Below are 19,082 nucleotides of genomic sequence, written 5' to 3' on the forward strand. Positions count from 1 at the left end.
TTTTTATAGGTCACTAAAATAACCATATATTAAAAGTTATTTTTAAACGTGAAAGACATTATTCTTAGTAAAGCATCACAAGAATGGAGAAGCATGAATCCTATGTACTCAATTTTGATATGAGGACAATTAATGACAATTATGGTTATGGGGGGGAAGCAGAAAGAGGGAAGGAGGGAGGGGGGTGGGGCCTTGGTGTGTGTCACACTTTATGGGGGTAAGACATGATTGCAAGAGGGACTTTACCTAACAATTGCAATCAGTGTAACCTGGCTTATTGTACCCTCAATGAATCCCCAACAATAAAAAAAAAAAAAAAAGAAAAAAAAAGTTATTTTTAAAAAGTAATACCCCAGTTCACTAGGTAAGTGCTCTGCAATAAGAAAACAAACAAAAACATAATGGTCCAGTGAAAATGTGTTTAAAAATGTGTACCTTCTGTCTTGTAGCAATCAAGAATTTGGGGCATCTCAAAGAATGAACACAACAATGTTGCCTGAAAATGAAAAGGACAGCCTGTCCTTTGCCTCAAATCCTGCCTCTTTCAATATTCAACTTCTGTCTTATTTCCTTCATGAAGTCATCTGTGTAGTTTTACAACTGAAACACCCAATGACTTTCCCTCGTCACTAAATTTCTATTGCAGTTAAAGTCCAAGGCCCCAAGTCAGCATTGGATCGTGTTCACAGCCTTGTATTGTTCACAGCTATTTTCAATGGTAGTCTTATCTCATTTTATTAGACTGCAGATCCCTCAAAGGGAGCAACTAGTACCTCCCTACATCTGTAACCCCACCATGCCTAAAGCAGTACTGAGAATGTGGCGCCTGCACAATCCAACACTTAGCAACTTCTTGTAGGCAAAACAATTAGAAGATGTACGTGTAACAATAGTACAACATCCCAACAGTGGGATCCAGTGTTTCCAGTCATTCCTGGGAACAGTGGATCCCACGTTGAGGGTGGTGAGTTTGTTAGTACAGAGTTTATCCTCTCACCACAGTTGGCCTGAATCATCAGCAATGAGGATGGATAGGGAGCATCCTTTCTTCCTCTTCAACTCCTGGGTCTTGCTGTGCAAAAGGTAAAACAATAATTAGAATTAATCCTACTCTGGAATTAACTTCTCCTTGAGGAAGATGGTTTAATGGAGTGTCAAAAAAGCAGCTGCTTTGTACTTTTAGGGAATGTACCTAATTAATCAGAGGCCAAACAAATGGAAACAAAACCAAGCTTTCATTCTGTTATTGAGTAAGCCCTATGTGATCTCCAAAAAGGTTTTGGGCATGACATGTACTTATCCTGCTGATCAGATGAGCTTCTCATTGATTCGCTGGAACACTGACAAGATTGGGCAGTATCTCTTGAGCAATGGTACTCTACTTTACTGTGGTCCCCTAGACCAAGTGCCAAGAGCATATTGCCAGCCATACAAGCTGAGAGGGAGGGAGAAAGACTGTAGATGCCTGGGCTCCTATCCTATTATAATTCTTGCTGACTCTTTCTCCTTATTTCATTCAATTGGTCATTTTTGAGCCTTTCCAAAGTATTTCTTCAGAATCTATTATATGTATATTACGTCTCAAAGGAAATGTAAGAATTAGTTCTAGCTTTCTAGGAGCTTGCAATCTGCTTAGGAAGATTAGACATACACACAAGGCAGGTAAATAACAAATTCTGATTACATTTTAATCAGAGAAGGGCAAAATCACTATGAATAGGAGTTATCAGAGAAGACTTTGGAAACTCTATGGTACTGGAAACTCTCCAGAATCTTGAAAAGATTATTAACAATGGTATGTTCACGTTAGGTCATTAACAGGCAGCTTACCTCTCCCTCAAAATAGTTTAATTTACATCAGATGCTGAGTTATTTGACTTATGTAATCCAAGGGAAGAGTCACGGACTGGAATGCGCGCTATATTTTTACCAAAAGTCTAGCTGCAGAAAACAAGACAAGTCTAGATTATTTTTTGCCTACAGTCACTGACAATTTGAAACAAAGTTCTAAGGGGAAAAAATGTTAGTTGATTTTAAAAATACATCATAGCTTACTTACTTACGAGTTTCTCTAAATAAATAAAAGACTGTTTCCTGAAGCAAATCAATTTATCCTTATGTCTTCTTTTCCTATAAATATGAATAGGACATGGTCTAGAACAATGTTTCCCAGAGGTTTTACAACATGTTAATAAATATTAATCAAAAGGGAGGGTTCTATAGTCATGTGTATTTCACGACCATTGGATTAAACAAAGTTATATTGGGTACTTACAGCAGAATTTCTTGCAGCCTTTAATATGACTATTTGTCTTTTTTTTTTTTTTTTTGTAGAGACAGAGTCTCACTTTATAGCCCTCCGTAGAGTGCCGTGGCCTCACACAGCTCACAGCAACCTCCAACTCCCGGGCTTAAGCGATTCTCTTGCCTCAGCCTCCTGAGTAGCTGGGACTACAGGCGCCCGCCACAATGCCCGGCTATAATATGATTATTTGAATTGTGGGCTTTTAAGATGAGGGTAAAGTACATGCCAGTGCCATTTCCAAAAGCTATTTGACTATAGAAAAACTTTTTTTTTTTTTAAAGACAGGGTCTCACTATGCTGCCCAGGCTAGTCTTGAACTCCTCACCTCAAGAGATCCTCCCAAAATGCTGGGATTACAAATGTAAGTAGGCCACTGTGCCTTGCCTAGAATACCTTTTTAATGAAGGATCATGTAGGACTATGTTCTGAAAATTCAACTTGGGCAATGTGAATTTCTTTGGGGGCTTAAAAGTGCTGTGAGTCTGCATTTGTACATTAAATGTATATTTGGTGATCCATATGAAACCTCATTATTTTGCTAATGCTGATTTTACTTAGAACTTACATGATTTTTTATATATCTCAAATATACAGAATATACATATATTTTCAAGTAACCTGAACTAAGCTGCAATTACACGTAAATGTGTATTTTACTAAAACACTGAAATGGTGCCAAGTACATAACTGAAATTCAATACTTTGGTACTAATTTTATAGTCTTTTGATTTTCCAGTGTTTTCTTCAAAATGCTGCCTTCAGAGACAATTTTTGTGCTTAAATTTGTTCATTAAAGTATACATGATCTATGTGTTTATGATTTAATAAAAATTTTTTTTTGAAGATTAAAAAAAAAAGAAACAATAGTTAAGCCTTAAACAGTTACCTAGTTATTAAATAAGGCCTGGTGTTTTATTTCATTATGGTTTTTCCACTAGATAACAGCTGGAGAGATTTTTTTTTTTTTTTTTTGTTACAGTTTGGCTGTGGCTGGGTTTGAACCCGCCACCCTCGGCATATGGGGCCGGCGCCCCACCCGCTGAGCCACAGGTGCCGCCCGAGAGATTTTTTTTTAATTAATTTATTTTTATTGTTAAATCATAGCTGTGTACATTAAGATGCACTGTGGATGTGGCCCCACCCATTACCCTCCCTCCCCCAAAACCTCCCGATTTTTTATTTTTTAACAGACACACTTCCTACCCCTTACCCGCAAAAAGATGCTAGGTTACATTTGTTTGTTTGTTTCAAGAATCTGCAAACACTTACTTTTACATTAAAAAAAACCCTTACTTTGCATTGAAATGTAAGCCTCTGGGGTTTTATAAGACTCCTGCTGATTGACCCTAGCCTTGACCCCAGCCCCAAAGCCCAACTCCATTTTGGAGTGCTGGTGTAGAGAACCTATTTATGTTAACAGTAGGGAGCCTGAATTCCAGGAATATGCTTGCGAAAAGCCTCTAGATACATTTACCAAATCATCTACTCCACATGCATGTGAGGCTCCACTAACACACGGGGCAGATAATAAATAATGGTTGTTGCTGTCAAGGGCTCTGTGGAGATGACTCAGCTCCAAGGAATAGGACCTAGAGGGTGTAAACAGAATTTCACTAGAAAGGGCCTTTTTTATCAAGAAAAATAAGAAAATATTTATACTTTAATATGAGAGACCTCTTGGTAAGATGGGGAGGTAGTCCTATAAGTACCTCAAAGCAGGGAGGCAGTCTTAGGGCCAATTCTCCATTTTACTTACCTGGCCTCTGTGCATTGATTCCCATCCTCCATAGGATTGGAAAGTGCAATACGCTGTGCATTTAAAAAAAAACTTTATTTGAATTAGATAACATGCCCATGGCCATTAAATATTTATAAAATGCTAAAAAGTATAAAAAGAAAAAAGTTACTCATGGCTACTATTATACAGCTACTCTTAATAATTTAGTAAATTTCCTTTAGTTTTTTTTTTTTTTCTTTTTGGCAGGAGGTGGGGAGACAGTCTCTTTTTACACATTTGTAATAATTTTACATACAATTTTCTCATGCATTTAAAATATATTGTTTTATTTTAAGAATTTTTCTTATTACTCAATAATTTTTCCTATGGTTTTATTTTAAAAATTTGAAGCATACACAAGAATCAAAAACGTTTTACTGTGAACACCATATTCTCATCACTTAGGTACTTAGATATAATTAACATCTTACTATAACTGCTCTATCACATCTCTGGTTCTATCCATTTGTCAATCTGTCTTTTTGGTTAATGCATTTCAGAGTAGGCATGTAGATATTATTTTCAGTTGCTATGGATATTTCATGGAGTAAATTATGATTTTCTTTAAAATTCTTTTAAATTATTTCCCTTTGAGGCCGGACGTGGTGGCTCACACTTGTAATCCCAGCACTCTGGGAGGCCAAGGCAGGTGGATTGCCTGAGCTCACAGGTTCGAGATCCGGCTGAGCCAGAGCAAGACCTCATCTCTAAAAATAGCCAGGCATTGTGGCAGGTACCTGTAGTCCAAGCTGAGGCAAGAGAATAGATTGAGCCAAGAGTTTGAGTTTGCTGTGAGCTATGACTTCACAGCACTCTACCAAGAGTGATGAGGTAAGACTCTGTCTCCAAAATAAAACAACAAAAAAATTATTTCCCTGTGATTGACCAATTACTTCTCCTGTTTTACTATTTTACATAAATTTTATTGGAAGTGTATATTATACTTCTAAAATTTAATAATAGTTTCTGGCTATAGTAGAAGAGTAATACTGAAAAGATAGACAAGGACCATACTGTGTAAGACTTTGAATACCAGGTACCATATTACAGTAAAATGTAATACAAATAGCTGCATTCTTAGAATCAGATAGATCAGGTACTTATTAGATACTTATCAGGAGACTGACCCTGGAAAAAATATTGAATCTCTTTGCAGCTCTGTTTTCTCACCCGTCATGTGGGAAGAGTATTATTACTTGTCTCATAGGATAATTGCAAGGATTAAGTAACATACATGCTTCTTAATACCTAATATATACAAGATTGTATCTGTGCTTAATATAGAAGATTTCCTGAAACAATGGTTTCATGTCAAAATTCATGAAAATAATTCCTTGGAGGATTTACAGTAGGGGAGAGTTGTGATCACATCTGCATTTTAGGTGGCTTAATCTTGTAGAATTATGTGTGGTGGATAAGGGGGGATAAGCTGTAAGAAGGTAGATTAGATTCAGTTTAACAATTTTTTTTTTTATTGAGACAGAGTCTCACTGTGTCACCCTTGGTAGAGTGTTGTGGCATCACAGCTCACGGCAACCTCAAACTCTTGGGCTCAAGTGATTCTCTTGCCTCAGCTTCCCAAATAGCTGGGACTATAGGCACCTGCCACAACGCCTGGATTTTTTTTTTTTAGAGATAAGGTTTCACTCTGGCTCAGGCCGGTCTTGAACTTGTGAACTCAGGCAATCCACATGCCTCGGCCTCCCAGAGTGCTAGGATTACAGTCGTGAGGCACCATGCCTGGCCCAGATATTTTCTGATACATATGAAATGCAAAAAAATTGTGCCAAGTGCCTTGAGACTGTAATGCAAAGTGAGAGCTTGACAGTTATCATAGAGATTTGCAATTCTATGCGTAAGGCAATAATGTAAACCAAGAGCCAGAAAACCAATCAGAACCAATCCATCCGTCTATCCATCCATCCATCCATCCACCCACCTACCCATCCATCTATCCAGCCACTCTTCCATCCATTTATCCATCCTCCCATCCATCCGCCCACCTACCCATCCACCCACCCATCCATCTGTCCATCCATCCATCCACCCAACCAACCTTCCATCCATTTATCTGTCCACCCATCCTTCCATCCACCCATCTATCCATCCACCCTTCCATCCATTTGTCCATCTTCCCATCCACCCATCCATCCATCTATCCATGTATCCATCTATCCATCCATCCATCCATCCATCCACCTACCCATCCATCTATGCATTCAATGATTATTTATTTTGCTCCTGCCCTATGCAAGTTACTGTTCTAAGTGCTGAAGACATAACACAAACAAAACAGAATAAAGTTGTGTAAAGCAGTGGTGAGGGTGCTCTTTATATAGCATGGTCAGGGAAAGCCTGTCTAAGAAAGTGCTGCTTAAGCAGAGAAATGAAAAAAATTAAGTGAAATGGGGTGGTGTCCATAGCTCAGTGGGTAGGGCGCCGGCCATACACACCAGGCTGGTGGGTTTGAACCCAGCTGGGGCCAGCTAAACAGCAATGACAACTGCCACAAAAAAATAGCCAGGTGATGTGGCGGGCACCTGTAGTCTCAGCTACTTGGGAAGCTGAGGCCAGAGAATCACTGAAGCCCAAGAGTTTGAAGTTGCTGTGAGCTGTGATGCCACGCACTCTACCCAGGGTGACATAGTGAGACTCTGTCTCAATAAAAAAGAAAAAATTAAGTGAAATGTGTTATTTTCTGAGTGAACAGATTTCCAGGCAGAGTCAACTGAAAGGGCTTGAAGGAACTCGGGGGAGGGCAATGTGGCTGGAGCTGAGGGAGAGAGAATGTGTTAGAAATCAGGTTGGCGAAATCGGCCAGGCTCAAGGAGGATCACTCAAGCCTTGGTAAGGAGATTGGCTTTTATTCTAAATGACATGGAGATCTATTTGGAGGGTTGCCAGGGTAGTGATGTGACTGCTTTGTGAAGTATAGACTGTTGGGGGATGTGGGTGGGGGCAGCTGAGTGGAAACAGGGAGGCCATTGTTAATAGTCCAGGTGGCTCTGAGCAGGGTGGCAGCTGTGCAGGGAATGAGAAGTGGTCAGACCTGGTCAGACCACATTATTAAGGCAGAGTCATTTAGTAAGTTAGATTTCTTGATGGGTTGAGTGTGGGGTATGAAAGAATGAGGCAAGTCAAGGATAATGTTGGCTTTTGAAACAAGTGCTTTAGTTAATAGAAAAGTAAGCAAAGTGTTATGGCAGCACATAGGATAAGCGATTGTTTTTGACTGGGGTTATCAAGAGAGAGTGGGTGAGCATTGAAGAGTGAGTAGTCTCATTGTGCTCAACAGGCATCTATGGTACAAAATTTAGGAGGGCCTCACTCTCAGGGTCCTGAAAATGAAGGGTTGGCCCCTGAGAGGAAGTGTCTGCTTATGGTTTTGCTCCCTGGGTGCCTTGCTTGCCTCACCTTCAAAGCAACACTTAGATTAGTATTTGATTAAATAACTGGGTACTCTAAACTAGCTAAATTGCCATAAACTATCACAGTCACAATCCCAAACCACAATAATGAAACATGCTTGCAAAATGCTGCAAAATGCTGGCTTAAAAGCCATAGGCTAAGGAGCCTCCTCATACCCTAGGTGAGAATGTCATTGACTTGAAAACAAATTCAGATTCCTTTATCAGAGTGTGAATTGACCTCAGTAAAAGCAGAGAATGTTCTGATGGAGACCAAATTGCATATAAGAGTCCCCATTAATACAATGTTTTGATTTTTGTGGTTGTTACCCATCATCAACTGCAGCCCAAAAATATTAAATGGAAAATTTCAGAAATAATCTTTTTTTTCTTTTTTTGAGACAGAGTCTCCCTATGTCAACCTAGCTAGAGTGTTGTGGTGTCATAGCTCACAGCAACCTCAAACTCTTAAGTTCAAGTAATTCTCTTGCCTCAGCCTCCCGAGTAGCTGGGGCTACAAGCGCCTACCACAATGCCCAGCTATTTTTTGGTTGTAGTTGTCATTGTTGTTTGGTAGGCCTGGGCTGGGTTTAAACCCTCCAGCCTCAGCATATGTGGCCAGCGCCATAACCACTGTGCTACGGGTGCCGAGCCAATAAACTATGTTTTAGATTGCGTGCTCTTCTGAGTTGAATGACAAAATCTCATGCTCTCCCACTCTGTCCTACCCATAGAAATGAATCATTCCTTGGTCCTACAGTCTATGCTGTATAGGCAAACCTCAGAGAGATTGCAGGTTCAGTTACTGATAATTGCAATAAGGTAAATACCACAATAAAGCAACTCACACAATTTTTTTGGTTTCAAGTGCACATAAAAGTTATCTTTATACTATACTATAGTCTACTAAGTGTGCAGTAAGTGTTATGTCTAAAAGAATACACACACCTTAATTAAAATATACTTCATTGCTAAAAATGCTACTTAATGATCTGAGCCTTTAGTGGGTCTAGCCTTAATGTCGATGCTGTTGACTGATCAAGGTGTTGGTTGCTGAAGGCTGGAGTGACTCTGGCAATTTCTTGAAATAAGGCAACAACGAAGTTTGCCTCACTGATCGGCCCTTCTTTTCACAAAAGATTTCTCTGTAGAATGTGATGCTACTTGATAACATTTTACCCACAGTAGAATTTATTTCAAAGTTGGAGGCAATCCTTTCAAACCCTGCTGCTTCTTTATCAATTAAGTTTATGAAATATTCTGTGTCCTTTGTTGTCATTTCAACAATATTCACAGCATCTTCACCAGGAGGCGACTCCATCTCAAGCAACCACTTTCTTTGGTTACCCATAAGAAGCAACTCATCTGCTCAGGTCTTTTCATGAGATTGTAGCAATTCAGTCACATCTTCAGGCTCCACTTCTCTAATTCTAGCTCTTTTGCTATTTCCACATCTTCAGTTACTTCCTAGACCGAAGTCTTAAACTCCTCAAAGTCACCCATGAGAATCAGAATACACTTCTTCCAAACTCTTGTTAATGTTGATATTCTGATATTATCTCATGAATCATAAATATTCTTTTTTTGTTTGTTTGAGACAGACTCTCACTTTGTTGCCCTTGGTAGAGTGCCATGGCATCATAGTTCACAGCAACCTCAAACTCTTGAGCTCAAGTGATCCTCTTGCCTTGAGCCTCCCAAGTAGCTTGGACTACAGGTGCCTGCCACAATGTCCAGCTATGTTTTTAAAGATGGAGTTTCACTCTTGCTCAGGCTGGTCTTAAACTCCTGAGCTCAGGTGATCCACCACCTCACCTTCCCAGAGTGCTAGGATTACAGGCATGAGCCACCATGCCCAGAATCATAAATATTGTTAATGGCATCTAGAATGGTGAATCTTTTCCAGAAGTTTTCATTTCAATTTACTTTACCTGACTTTATCAGGTAAAGAATGAGAAGAATCACTATCTATGTCAGCTATAGCCTTACAAAATGTATTTATTTTTTCTTTTTCTTTCTTTTTTTTTTTTTGACAGTCTCACTCCATCATTCTGTCAAAGGTAGAGTGCTATGGCATCATCATTGCTCACAGCAACCTCAAACTCTGGCTCAAGTGATCCTCTTTTGCCTCCGTTTTTCTATTTTTGGTAGAGACAGTGTCTTGTTCTTGCTCAGGCTTGTCTTGAACTCCTGAGCTCAAGCAATCCACCCACCTTAGCCTCTCAGAGTGCTAGGATTATAGACATGCATGAGCCACCTAGTCCAAAAGTGTATTTCTTTAATAGTAAGACTTGAGGGCAGTGCCTGTGGCTCAGTGGGTAAGGCGCCAGCCCCATATACTGAGGGTGGTGGGTTCAAACCTGGTGCCGGCCAAACTGCATCAAAAAATTAGTCAGGTGTTCTGGCGGCTGCCTATAGTCCCAGCTACTTGGGAGGCTGAGGCAAGAGAATCACTTAAGCCCAGGAGTTTGAGGTAGCTGTGAGCTGTGATGCCACAGCACTCTACCGAGGGCAATAAAGTTGAGACTCTGTCTCTAAAAATAATAACGATAATAATAATAATAATACTTAAAAGTTGAAATTATTCTTTGATCCACACGCTGATGAATGGATGTTTTGTTAATAGGCATGAAAACATTATCTCCTTGCCATCTTCACCAGAGCTCTTGGGTTACCAGGTACATTGTCAATAGACAGTATGATTTTGAAAAGAATTTTTTTCTCAACAGTAGGTCTCAACAGTAGTCTTAAAATAGTCTGTAAACCATAATATAAACAGATGTGCTGTCATCCAGGCTCTGTTGTTCCACTTACAGAACACAGGCAGAAAAGATCTAACGTAATTTGTAAGGGCCCCAGGATTTTCTGACTGGTAAATAAGCATTAGCTTTAACTTAAAGTCACCAGCTGAACTGACCCCTAATACACATAAGAGAGCTAGCCTGTCTGTGAAGATTTGAAGCCAGGTGTTGAGTTTTCCTCTCCAGCTACAAAAGTCCTAGAAAGCATCTTCTTGCAATTATCAGGCCATTTTGTCTAATGTCTACACTGAGAATCTGTTGTTCACTGTGGCCACTTTCACTGATGATCTTAGATAGATCTTCTGGATAATTTCCTGCAGCTTCTACATCAGCAGTTGCTGTTTCACCTCACACTTTTATGTTATGAGTTGGATTCTTTCCTTAACCTCTTGAACTAACCTCTATTAACTTCCAACATTTCTTCTGCAGCTTCCTCCCCTATCTCAGCCTTCATGGAATTGGAGAGAGTTGGGGCCTTGCTCTGGATTAGGCTTTGGCTTAAGGGAATGTCGTGGCTGGTTTGATCTTCTATACTGACCACTCAAACTTTCTCCACTCAGCAATAAGGCTGTTTTACTATGCTATCATTTGTGTGCTCACTGGAAGAGAATTTTTAATTTGCCTCAAGAAACTTATTTTGCACATACAACTTGGCTAACTCCTTGGCACAAGAAGTTTTTGGACTATCTCCACTTTTGACATGCCTCTCTCTCTAAGCTTAATCATTTCTAGCTTTTAATTGAAAGCGAGAGGCGTGGAAATTTTCCTTTCACTTAAACACTCAGAGGACATTGTAGGGTTATTAATTGGCTTAATTTCAACAATGTCAAGTCTCAAGAAATAGGGTTGCGTGAGGAGAGGGAGAGAGATGGGGGAATGGCCAGTGAGTAGAGAAGTCAGAGCATACACATGTATCAGTGAAGTTCACTGCCTTTTAAGGCATTGTTTCTGGCATCCCCATTCAATTAGAATGGTAAATTGAAGATCACTGATCACAAATCATGATACAAATAGAATAATAACAGAACGGTTTGAAATATTCAAGAATTACCAAGATGTGACACAAAGTGAGGACATACTGTTGGAAAAATGGTGTCGATAAATTTGCTTCACGCAGTGTTTCTGCAAACCTTCAATTTGTAAAAAGCACAATATCTGTGAGGTAAATAAAGTGAAGCATAATAAAATGAGGTATGCTTGTTCATGCTACTTTCCCATTAGTCACTAGGTAGTTGTCTTAGTTATCAGACCAAAAAAAGCACAATATGTGTAGGGTTGGGTACTATCTGTGGTTTCAGGCATCCCCTGGGGGTCTTGGACTTATCCCCCATGGACAAAGGGGGACTACTGCATCACAGAACATCCCAGGGAAGTGACAGGAAGTGCACAGCCATGTCATTTTTATAATTAATAACCCAGCCTCTAGGCCAATGGAGACTGGCAAAGGTAAGCTAGAAGGAAGGGGGCCAGTGATTATCAGACCAAAGGGAAAAGATGTAGGAGCTTTACTATGAATAACAATGTCTTTTAAAATGCCAAATGCTAAAAGAACATGTATCTATGGGGAAAGGATATATCAAACTTGATGAGGGTACATTAATGACCAAAAATCCAAAAAGTAGCTGGGAGTGCTTTAATTTCTTTCCTTTTTATTTTCTCTTCTTATTTTATAACCTTCCCCAATCCCTCCAGCCTACACTATTCTTTATCAGTCAATTTCAGACAAAAGTAAGTTAATATATAATAAGAAAATATGTAGCAGGAATGTGTGTAAAAAATGGGAAATAAGTAAATAAATGAAAAATAGGAAAGAAACATAAGTAAAAAGGTAAAAGAAAAACCCAACTTCTTAGAAGAACTGTCCAGGAAACATAAAAAATTCTAGCTGGGTGTAGTGGCTCACACTTATAATCCTAGCTCTTTGGGAGGCTGAGTCAGGAGGATTGCTTGAGCCCAGGAGTTTGAGATAAGCCTGAGCAAAATAGTGAGACCCTGTCTCTATAAAAAGTAGAAAAACCAGCTGGATATGGTGTCATGTGCCTGTAGTCCCAACCACTCAAGAGGCTGATGCAGGAGAATTGCTTGAACCCAGAAGTTTTGAGGTTGCAGTGAGCCATGATGACACTATTGCCTTCTAACCCAGGCAACAAAGTAAGATTTTATCTTAAAAAAAATTCCAATAACTAGTTTGTATAGTTGCGAAGAAATTAGATATTATAACTTCTCTATTAACAGTATCTACAAAGAGACAAAAGCATTTAAAGAAGATATTACAAAATAACCTATGGTGTTTAAAAGCAAGGTGACTTAATGGCCTCGAGGTTCATTCATTTTGTAGCATGTGTTAGAATGTTCTTCCTTTGTAAGGCTGAATAATTCCATTGTGTGTATTTGTCACATTTTGTTTATTGGTTCATCTGTTGATGGACACTTGGGTTAATTCCTTTTTTTGACTATTGTAAATAATGCTTCTATGAATGTGGATGTACAAATGCCACTAGAGACCCTGCTTTCAATTCTTCGTAGTATATACACAGAAGTGGAATTTCTGGATCTTTTGGTAGTTCTATTTTTAATACTTTGACGAATTGCCATACTGTTTTCCACAGCAGTGGTACCACTTTACCTTCCTGCCAGCAGTGTGCAAGGGTTCCAACTTTTCCACATCCTTACCGACACTCTTCCCTCCCTTCCTTCTTTCCTTCCTCATGCCTCTCCTTTTCTTTCTTTTTTTCTTTCATCCGCCTACCCCTAGTCGTTATTTAATAAAAGGCATTGCCATTCATTCAATTGCTGAGACCAAAACTGTGTTGCCTGCCTTGATTCTTCACATACTGTTTCATACTCGGTATCAAGTTCTTGGACAAATACTGTTGACTCTATCTTCAGAACACATCACTTATCCAAGACTTCTCAATCCCTCCACCGTTCCCTCCTTAGTCCAGGCCACCACCATTTTAGACTCATGTCTGACATGAGTCTCTATAAAAGCCACGAAAGTTGTCTCTTTGCCTACACTTTAGCTCCTTACTCTCCCTGTCCATTCTCTACACTGTAGCCAGAGGGATATTTTTAAATGAACCAAAACATTTCACTCTCTTGCTCCAAAACCTTTTTCATGCCTGAAGAGCCCTTTACCATCTAGTCTCTGGCTATCTCTTCAGCTTCATTTCTTAGACCATTCCCCTCCTTATTGCAGTATTTCAAGCCTTTTTCCTTATTTCTTATTCTTCCTAGAACTTGCTACCCACAGTCTCATTTCAGGAATTTTGCTCTTGCTTTTCTATGGCCTGGAATATTCTACCAGATATTGACATGACTTGCTCCTTCCTTTTATTTGGTTTCTGCTCAAACAAGTGTTTTTGCCAACACCTGGTTTTTTGTGTTATGCTAGGTGTGAGGTGCTTGTTGTGGTTTTGATTCACATCTAGTGATTAATGATGTTTGAACATCTTTTCACGTTCTTGTTGGTCTTTTATTTATATTCTTTGGAATTATTCAAGTTCTTTGCCCAATTTTTGATCTGGTTGGGTTTTGTTGCTGTTGAGGTGCTGGAGTTTTTTTTATATATTCCGGATATTAACCCTGTATCAGATATATATATTTTTTTCTGTCATTCTCTAGGTTGCTTTTTCCTTCTGTTGATTGTGCCCTTTGATGCACAGAAGTTTTTCATTTTGATGTAGTCTGTTTGATCTATTTCTGTTGTCTGTGCTTTTGGTATCATACTCAGAAATCACTGAGCTAGGTAGACCTGTAATCTCAGCACCTTGGGAGGCAGAAGCAAGAGGATGGTTTAAGGACAGCAGTTTGAGACCAGACTGGGCAATATAGCAAGACTCTGTCTCTATTTCCTCCCCAAACTAACCAGTTGTATTGGCTAACATCTGTAGTCCTAGCTGCTCTGTAGGCTGAGAGTTGAGCCTAGGAGTTGGAGGTTACAGTGAGCTACGATTGCGCCACTGAACTCTAGCCTGTGTGACAGTGAAACCCTGTCTCTAAAAAAAAAAAAAAAAAAACTGGAGAAATCATTGTCAAATCCAACGTCATGAACCCTACACTTTTAACAAGTGTGTGCCCATTGTTCATAATTTAAACTAATCTATAATTGCAGATTATAGTTATTTTTATTTAGAAAATTTTTAAATAGTCAAGAATATTTTAATTATCTTTTAATAATTAATTTACAGGTTAAAAACTATAAATTAGGCCCTAGATTTCCATTCTTCAGAATTTGATAAGATTTTCCTTGTGCCTTAAAACCTTTCAGTGTTTGTAAATATACTTGGACTTTAGAAAAGAATGCATTTGTACATCCTACAGTTTGGGAGCTCAAAGTTATCTATATGTACATATGTGTTTTGTTCATTATCAAAATCCTTTCTTTTCTATTTATTTTTGCTGTATGTGATCTGTCAAATTTTTAAAGAAATGGGTTAAAGGATTTAAAATACATTCTCCTTTTATTCCCATTATTTATTTACTGAAATATTTTGGTGCGATGTGTTTGCACTTTAGAATTAGCATATCAGGGTTTGAGTTCCAAGTCCATCTATCACTGTGACACTGAGAACGTTGTCTAATCTAACACCTAGTTCCTTATGGGCAAAATGAAAGTGTTAACCATAGTCATCCCACAGAGTTTTAAGGAAAATTTGAGAAAATGTGTGTAAAGCACACAGCTAAGTGCCTGGCATGTAGTGAGTATTCTCTATTCTTTTTATTACACCTTTTATTAAAATAAATTGGTCTTGTTGCCCTACTTCATGCTTACTTTTAAATTATGAATTTCACTTTTATTTCATATTGCCCCCTTTTCTTTTTTCTTCACTTGCTTATAACTTCATTGACCATTCATTTATTTTAAGTCTTTCTGTGTCATTTTGTTTCAGATATTATTCAGGGGAAAATAGTTGTATTTTCTTTTGTTTTTTCATTCTGATAGATTTTTGTTTTTCACTGGGGAAACTGAACTCACTTGATCTATGGTTATTAATGTTAAGAATGTATTCATACATCTTAAATTATGTTTTCTCTTTATTATGCTTTATTTTTCCACCTTTCCTTAACTTTTGTGACATTGATGAAGTTTTTCTTCGTATTTTTTCCCCTCAAATTATTTGTAAGTTTTATAAATAGTTGTGGTTATTATCTTTAAATTTTAAAAATCTGAATTGATAAATATCAGGAAAAAAAGCATATCTAATCCTCATTCCCCATTTTCTTCCCCAAACATAATGAGATTTTTAACAGTGAAAATTCTCTCCTTTGAGCCCATTCTTCCCAAATTTGTTGAAATAAACTGGAATCTTAATTCTAGATTTTTAAAATATTTTAATTTTTGCTTTTCTATGCTGTGAATCCTGTTTTAACATTTCTATTAGATTTTATAAAAGCATTATCAATACTTAGATTTTTCTAGGCTTTTTCTCTTTGATATTTTTTGTATATTTTATCTTCCTGTTTACTGAGTCCTTTTGCTGCAGGTAACATCAAACACATTACAAAGAAGCTTAATAATAAGTAAACTTCTGGTTTGTTTAACTGAGATAGTTCTGATGCAAGTTTTTAGTACATTTTGATGAGGGCCCTACTCTATCAGCAGAACTGTTTTGTTTGTTTTGTGTTTTGATAGTAACCATTCTAATGGGTGTGAAGTGGTATCTCACTGTGGTTTTGATTTGGATTTCCCTAGTGATTAACGATTTGAGCACTTTTTAAGGTGCTTATTGGCTATTTGTGTATCTTCTCTGGAGAAATGTCTATTAAAATCCTTTGTCCATTTTTCATTTGCATTGTTTGTCTTTTAATTCTTGAGTTGTGAGTGTTCTTTATATATTCCAGTTTTTGTAAATCAGATATATGGTTTGCAAATATTTTCTCTCATATTGTAGGTTTTTTTTTTACTTTCTTGATATCCTTTGATGTACAAAAGTTTTTAATTTTATGAATCAATTTATCTAGTTTTTTCCTTTGTTGCTAGGGCCAGAGCGTGGAGCCAAGGGAAGAGGGTGTTTATCCCTGAGGGCAGAACCAGGATGTAATCATAGAAATTCTCCCATTGTTAAAGCAAAGGACAATAATATAAGTATCACAATAACCACTCCAAGGGATTCTATCATTTATATGGGCTCTGTTGTGAGTCTCACATTTTTCACTGCACTTGGAGTTTTAATGCAGCATATTTATGTAGCAGCATTTGGGAATCATTGTTACGGTGCTGAGTGGATAGATTCACATCATAGCAGTTAACATTTAATAGGTTCCAGGCACTAATGGGTCCTCTCAATCTACACGCCCACTCCCTGAAGTATATATAATATTGATATTATGATGGAGCAAATCCATCACAGCTTGATCAAGTTTTCATAATAGGTATGTCTTAGAGCCAGGGTTCAAAACTTCGGGGCCTACCTCCAGAGTGTTCACTTTTAACTCTATCATCTTTTATAATCAAGAAGTCTGAGGAACACGATGAGAGATATACAAATCCCAAAGGAGACACAAAGCATACACACAAATTCAGGACAAGAGAGTGTGTTATCTAATAAAGGTGACATTGAATTATTAACCTACCAAACTGTCAAGAGATTACTCTCACTAACTTTGAACCTTGTTAGGGACTTGCCTTGTCGGGTGTACTATGCTCTCTGGCTCACAGTGGGTGCTGAATAAATGTTTACAAATGGATGAAGAATGAATACTAGTCCTGTAATATGCATATTACACTAAGGGCCTCCAGTGGCTGTGCCATTATTTGCTTTAACATCCCTAGTCTAGTGTACTTGGTACTCAACAAATGGTCCTTGAGCAAAAACTAAGAGAAAACACTGATTTTACTTTAAGGCTGCTCAATGTTTGCAGTTTCCTTATCTTTAAAATGGAAGGTGTTCTTCGTTCCTCTCCCCAGCCCCCAATTATACAGACCTCGTGAGTTTTTCTTTTTCTTTTTTTTTTATTGTTAAATCTTTTTTTTTTTTTTTTTTTTTTGTAGAGACAGAGTTTCACTTTATGGCCCTCGGTAGAGTGCCATGGCATCACACAGCTCACAGCAACCTCCAACTCCTGGGCTTAAGCGATTCTCTTGCCTCAGCCTCCCGAGTAGCTGGGACTACAGACGCCAGCCACAACGCCCGGCTATTTTTTATTGTTAAATCTTAGCTGCGTACATTAGTGCAATCAAGGGGTACAATGTGCTGATTTCACATGCAATCTGAAACATTCTCATCAACTCATGAGTTTTTCAAAACATTCTCATTTGCTTATGAGCTTAGTCTATATGCACCAGGTGAACTTGGAATCATCTACAGTACACTAGTCTTTCACAGATATGGCCAGTTATCATGATAAGTTCCTAGCATGACTTCTTTTTAGCTATACTGCTAATCACCGGCACCTTTCTTTGTAGTAGTTATTTAAAAAACATACTGATTTTGATTATAAAGCCTGTGTTGTGGGCATGACCCAGAACTGAGGGAGTAAAGCAGTGATTGAGAAAGTCACGTTTTCCACGTTCAGGTCACTTAAAAATCTTACTATGTGTTTTCTTGCAGTTTTGGGCCGGGGCCAGGTTTGAACCCACCACTTCTGGTATTTGGAGCCAGCACCCTACTCCCTGAGCCACAGGTGCCACCCTCCAAATGTGTTTTCAGAGGCCCCCCAAATGGGTATTTATTTGTAAAACAACAACAAAAACATTTTAACCCCTACTCTATAAGAAGCAAAACATGATTAAAAAAATAAATAAAAATGCCAGCTGAGTATGTCTTCCCAGTGGAGAAGGGACAGAAGACAAATCATGAACGAATCACTTACTTTTGCCAGTCACAAGTGAACTACGCCTTGCGTTATTTATTTTCTGGTGATCCCAGAGTTCCAGTTAATTCCCTCTGCATCGACCAAAAGAGAAATGTATTTAGGTTCGGGGGCGGGTGGGAGGGAGGAAGGAGGAAAAAGAAGAAAGTGGGAGAAACAAACAAAGTACCGACTTAGCATTCGAGATCCAGTTCAGTTGATACCGTCTTTAAACTACAATTTGCAATGATACCCTCACATTTGATAAGGATACTAACCCATCCAGGACCGGGCGCCGCTAGCCTCCCCCACTCCCACTAAGGTGCTGAGCTCCCTGGGCCTACTACGCTCTTTACCTAGATTCTTCCACCACATCCAGCATAGTGTGCTTTTCCCACATCTTTTTCCAGGTGTAGTTGCCTATCTGTGGCAACAATTTCCAGTGCAAATAAATGGAGCTGTCTTTCTAATAACTACAGCAGCCCAGTTGTGAAAAGTGGAGCTACATCTGTCACCATCGGGCGCAGCATCTGTCGAGAACGGTGTCCCAGAAGCACCGGCTCCCGGGAGGCTCCAGAGGAGCCACGCCGAGCCGGAGGCGTCCCTGAGCCGCTGGCCTGAGTGCTAGGTCGGGGCCCTTGCTCATTCGGTCGGCTCTGGCCGGGCGCTCCGGGGTCGTTGGTTTTGTCAGGGCCCTGCCCCTTCTCTACCCCCTTCATGCAAAAGGCCAAGGGTTTTTGACCCACCATTGCCCAGGCCGAGTTCATGCTTCGGGCTCTTTAGCTGCCGTCCTGGGAGCAGAGAAAGCAAATCAGGCAACCAGGCGAGAGCACTCTGTGAATGAACGCAGGCTGGGAGAGAAAACCATTTTTCTTCTTGGCTGGCCGTGTCCACGGCCCTGAGGTCAATCCTCCTTCCCAGAGGACCCCCTGCACCCCCGGCCTCCGCCCCCCACAGTGACCGCAAACATCTGTGCGCTGGAGTTTGGAAATGGAGGC

The 19,082-nt window shown here is 39.1% G+C and overlaps 1 long non-coding RNA gene across 1 annotated transcript in view; it reads right to left on the reverse strand.

Moving 5' to 3' along the window:
• The window catches only part of LOC128571759 (uncharacterized), a 68,532-nt gene extending 49,450 nt beyond the window's left edge, over positions 1 to 19,082 (reverse strand). The window contains exons 1-2 of the long non-coding RNA XR_008375961.1: positions 18,831 to 19,082; positions 18,106 to 18,179 (exon numbers count right to left, since the gene is read on the reverse strand). This is a non-coding gene — a long non-coding RNA (uncharacterized LOC128571759). The remainder of the gene's footprint in view (positions 1 to 18,105; positions 18,180 to 18,830) is intronic.

This window comes from Nycticebus coucang, chromosome 19 (genome assembly GCF_027406575.1).
Source record: "Nycticebus coucang isolate mNycCou1 chromosome 19, mNycCou1.pri, whole genome shotgun sequence".
NCBI lineage: Eukaryota > Metazoa > Chordata > Mammalia > Primates > Lorisidae > Nycticebus > Nycticebus coucang.